Consider the following 6,012-nt stretch of genomic DNA (forward strand, 5'->3'; position numbering starts at 1 on the left):
GTCTTCCGTCATGTGGCTGCTGTGGGATTGACACTGCAGCAGATCGGTACCAGAAGCAGTGCCCAGAGAATGGGGGACACTGCCTCATACAGTGATTACTGATTTCGTAGTAGTAGATTTTTAACAATCGAATGATTACACAATTTTAAAATAACTGTACAGTTTCGCATCATCAGTTTCTGCGAGATTGCAATGGAACTGACCCATGAAGGACACAGTGACCACCGATTTTAAAAACGGAATAACTGTATAATCTCCTGATCAGGGAATCTCATCTCATGAACTCTGTCGGGTTGATAACATGACACACCACAAAGAATAAATAACTCTAAATAACCATCTCAGAATGTGGGGTACAGGACTTAACAGAGAAGAGTCAATTGAGGAATCCAAAATGACTGAAAGAAACATAAGACACTGCTCAAAATCCTTAATCATCAGCCTAATGCAAATCTAAACAACTCTGAGAAACCATGGGATCAAGCTCCTCTAATGGTAAGAGGATGAAGAGGAGTCTATTTTATTTTCAATAAATAGTAAAGGATTATGGTAGAGGCGATTAACTGTATTGTTTCCATTCTAGAAATTAGCAAATTGAAGCATAGAAAACAGGTTTAAAATACTCATCATTGTACTTGAATGGCACAATGATGCTTTCGTTTTCATACTTAGGTCACTATAGGCATGTTGTAGCTTGAGAGATGGGTAAATATGTAGAACTCAAAAGAAAGAGCCCTGCTTTGTTTTTGTGAGAAACTCAGTGAGGCTGTAAGGTTAGTTCATCGGTAGGTATACTCCTTTAAGCCTGTAGGAGGGGCACTAGAATGTGACAGAATGTTGGTTCATAAATGTAGCCTGGCAACCCTGCTTACATTCAGTACCCTGGTATCATGGGCCAAGGACGAGAGAGCAGCTTCGAGAAAGAGTTATCTTGGGACATTACAGTCTCCCAAGATAACTATCTCCTAAAACTTTTCATGACAGCATTTGATTCGCCTACCCAAGTCATAGCCATACCTCTGGAAGTTTGCCTACAGCTTTTACTGGTTACCAAATGCAAGATTACCTATTCAGAGGACATAGGCTGTGGAGAAACAGTTTAAAGTCTTCTGTTTATGAATACTGTCTCTCCTCAGAAGTAAAACTATGGAACAAAAGATAATAAGACTCACGATTATTCATCAAAAAGGTGAGTTTGACATTGTTGCATTCCTTCAGGAAGGTGATAATCCGTTTGTTAGAGTAGACTTAGCGATTGTTAGATTTCAGTCCATCTCTTTTGAGGCAGCCTTCCAACATTAAATATGTGATATCTTCTAAAAACCCTGCATACACAATGAGAGTTCAGCATTCAAACATGTTACTACTCTGCTCTGCGATTAAATAAGGGATGAAACTTGGAATTTCCCACAATCATGTGGGAGTCAACTGAGACTCAATTGTGTGGAGCCTGGCAGACCATTTCATCCTCTGATTATGTTGTTATTTGTTTATTAAAATTGGACATTAGATAATCCATGATCAGTGGATTGTGGTGACGCGATGTGGGAGGCAATTATTATAGACCATCTTAATATCAATTATGTAGTTAAAATATTTAAATTAATCACGACAGCATCGTTCATGAGCCTGGTTTGGAGCCACCTTAGGGAAGTGGATGATGTTACATGAACTCATTATTTGATTATTTAATTAGATAAAACAATGATTATATCGTCCATGGCACCTGATCTGGTGCCACAGATCATCTAATTACATAATTAATGAATTTAAATTGACAATCTGTGTTAATCCCAAAGATAATATAAACATTTGTATACTTATGAAGACAACAATCCTCCATTCCATGAAGAGACCTGTAAAGCTCCCTCTTTTGAAGATAATGTACAATATCTACACATTTTATGATTCATTGACTCCCTGATGATGACATCCTTCATGACTGGAGTCTGGCCATGCTACCCTGCCAGTAGAATGCTACATCCACTATTTATTGTGACAGTTAGCTATTAGTGACTTATTTCATTCTTTAAATTATGTAAACGACAGACACTGCCATCACCGATTACGGTTAGGGTGCAAAAATCTGTCAGGGACAAGGTTAGGAAAGTTGTAGACATGGGCAGAGCATTTGCTGAATGATCTATGCATCTTCCAGAGTACGAGGGATGCTGGGTGATTGAGTCCTAAGGTTGCACGGTGCCCTCTCAGAAGTACAAGGACTTCACCAAGGCCGGAACGGTGGTCTGGCTGTTGACTACCTGTTCTTCCTCTACATCTTCACATTGGTTGTGATCTACCATGAGAAGAAGGAGTGGCACTAGGAGGTCGGCACCATCACCGAGACCTGGCAAAAGTATGACGACTCAGAACACGGAAGAACATCTCTCTCTCAGCTATGCTATTGATGCCCCTGCTGCAGCCATCTTGTCAGCTATTATCAACATTCTGTCTACTACGCCAGGATTGGGCCCACTATCTCACATCCTGCCTCACCAAAACAGACATTCAGGCGCTTGTGATGATGTCTGGCCAACAGAATTTATCAGGCAAGACAGTATGATTATCTGACTATTAACTGATGGCATGTTAAAAATGCGTGATGACAGCATACAGTTTCATACTAGTCAAGTCAGCCCAGGAATTGATGATACCAAAAAATGTCATCAGCTTACATATTTAAAGATGTTATTATTAAATTCTTTCATTATATAATCTATGATTCCTGAAGTTTGGCGCCACCTTGTGTGACTCAAGTGTAACAGACCATCTAACTATCTGATTATTTCAATATTCAAATCTGTCTTTTTCTACTCCAGGGAGAGTGGAGTCTGTATCCACCTTGTTGGTGTTAAATTGTATCTTGTGAATTCTGTCTTTCTTTTTTCTTTATTTCATTCTTTCTTTCTTCCTTTCTTTATTTAAATCAATGTTGATATCATTTTGTTATCTCTCTAGGGGTGAATTATGAGAAACTATCTCTTTATTGATTCATTTTTTGTTCAAATCTATGATTAAGAACTCAATGTCTCTTCAGTATTAAGCAATCATAAAACACCATCCACTTGTTTAATGCTTATTCACTTAATTATGAAAATCGGTCATTATGTATTCAGAGATCACTGGAGTTTTGAGACTCCTTTGGGGAGACCGGTGTGCCAGATCATCACGTCATCTAATACTCCACTTACTTCTTTAACTGTTAAACTAGGAAATTAAGTAATAATTCATCATTTAATTTACGTATTAAAAATACAGGTAAAGTTATGGACCATAAGTCCCGTTTGGAGTCAGATTTTGGGAGTTGATGATGTAATATCATCTCAATACTTCATCATTTAGCTATGTAAATAGATCTTACCATCAGCGAAAGGTTTAGGACTTTGGTGCCCTCTCATCAGTGTTAATATAAAAGGCACACTAAATAATTTTCAATTTAATTTTTTAAAAACATCATTATTCCACTCAGAGATCAGTCTGACTACTCCATGTGGGATTTAAGTATGCACCACCATGTCATTTTTCAATCATTTTTCATTATATAGTAATCATTAAAATCGATGAAGGTGTTGTTCTTCTTGACTGGAGTCGGGACAAACCTCCGTTGGAGTTATTCACGTGGCATTATTTAATTATCTAAGTACTACTTCCTTGACAATCACTGGAGTTTGGTTTCATCTTTTAAAAGTTAAATATGGAGGACTATCCAATTATTAACTTATTTGATTGCGTAAGTAATGACGGTGTCATCCGTAATTTGGCTGCAGTGGCATTGACAAGGCAGGAGATCGGTACCAGAAGAAGTGGCCAGAGAATGGGAGACACTGCCTTATACAATGATTACTAATTACACAATAGTAGATATTTAACAATCGGATGATTACACGATTTAAAAAAAAAAACTGTACTGTTTTGAATCATCAGTTTCTGACAGATTGCAACAGAACTGACCCATGAAGGACACAGTGACCACCGATTTTAAAAATAGAATAACTGAATAATCTCCTGATCAGGGAATATCATCTAATGAACTCTGTCGGGCTGTTAACATGACACACCACCAACAATAAATAACTCTAAATAACCATATTAGAAAGCGGGGTACAGGACTTAATAGAGAACAGTCAATTGAGGAATCCAAAATGACTGAAAGAAACATAAGACACTGCTCAAAATCCTTAATCATCAGCCTAATGCAAATCTAAACAACTGTGAGAAACCATGGGATCAAGCTCCTCTAAAGGAAAGAGGATGCAGAGGAGTTAATTTTATTTCAATAAAGGGAAAGGAATTATGGTAGAGGCCATTAATTGTATTGTTTCCGTTCTAGAAATTAGAAAATTGAAGCATAGAAAACAGGTTTAAAATTCTCATCATTATACTTAAAGTGAAAAATGATGCTTTCGTTTTCGTGCTTATGTCAGTATAGGCATGTTATAGTTGGAGAGACTGGTAAATATGTAGAACTCAAAAGTAAGAGCCCTGCTTTGTTTTTGTGTGAAACTCAGTGAGGGTGTACGGGTAGTTCATTGGTGGGTATACTCCTTTAAGCATGTGGGAGGGGCACTAGAATGGGACAGAATGTTGTTTCATAAATGTATCCTTGACAACCCTGTTGCATTCTGTACCCTGGTATCATGGGCCAAGGACCAGAGAGCAGCTTCGAGAAAGTGTTATCATGGGACATTACAGTCTCCCAAGGCATCTATCTCCTAAAACTTTATTGACAACATTTGATTCGCCTAAACAAGTCATAGCCACACCTCTGGAAGTGTGCCTACAGCTTTTACTGGTTACCAAATTCAAGACTACCTAATCATCACAGAACGTAGTCTGTGGAGAAACAGTTCCAAGTCTTCTTTTTATGAATACTCTCTCTCCTAAGACGTCACACTATGGAACAAAAGACAAATAAGACTCACAATTATTCATTAAAAGGGGAGTTTGCCATTGATGACTTCCTTCAGGAAGCTGATAATCCATTTGTTAGAGTGGACTTTGTGATTATTGGATTTCAGTCCATCTCTTTTGAGGCAGCCTTCCAACATTAAATATGTGATATCTTCTAAAAACCCTGCATACATAATGACAGTTCAGCATTTAAACATGCTACTACTCTGCTCTGCGATTAAATAACTGATGAACCTGGGAGTTTCCCACAATCATGTGGGAGTCAACTGAGAGGCAATTGTGTGGAGCATGGCAGACCATTTCATCCTCTCATTATGTTGTTATTTGATTATTAAAATAGGACACTAGATAATCCATGATCAGTGGATTGCGGTGACGCGATGTGGGAGGCAATTATTATAGACCATCTTAATATCAATTGTGTAGTTAAAATATTTAAATTAATCACGACAGCATCATTCATGAGCCTGGTTTGGAGCCACCTAGGAAAGTGGATTATGTTACATGAACTCATTATTTGATTATTTAATAGTATAAAACAATGATTATATCGTCCATGACACTTGGAATCTGGTGCCACGGATCATCTAATTACATAATTAATGAATTTAAATTGACAATCTGTGTTAATCCCAAAGATAATATAAACATTTGTATACTTATGTAGACAACAATCCCCCATTCCATAAAGAGACCTGTAAAGCTCCTACTTGTGGAGATAATGTGCACTATCTTCACATTGTATGATTCATTGACTCAATTGATGATGATGACATCCTTCATGACTGGAGTCTGGCCATGCTACCCTGCCAGTAGAATGCTACATCCGCTATTTATTGTGACAGTTAGCTATTAGTGACTTATTTCATTCTTTAAATTATGTAAACGACAGTCACTTCCATCACCGATTACGGTTAGGGTGCAAAAATCTGTCAGGGACAAGGTTAGGAATGTTGTATACATGGGCAGAGCATTTGCTGAATGATCTATGCATCTTCCAGAGTACGAGGGATGCTGGGTGATTGAGTCCTGAAGGTTGCACGGTGCCCTCTGAGAAGTACAAGGACTTCACCAAGGCCGGAACGGTGGTCTGGCTGTTGA

This window comes from Phodopus roborovskii, unplaced genomic scaffold (genome assembly GCF_943737965.1).
Source record: "Phodopus roborovskii unplaced genomic scaffold, PHOROB, whole genome shotgun sequence".
In the NCBI taxonomy this organism is placed as follows: Eukaryota; Metazoa; Chordata; class Mammalia; order Rodentia; family Cricetidae; genus Phodopus; species Phodopus roborovskii.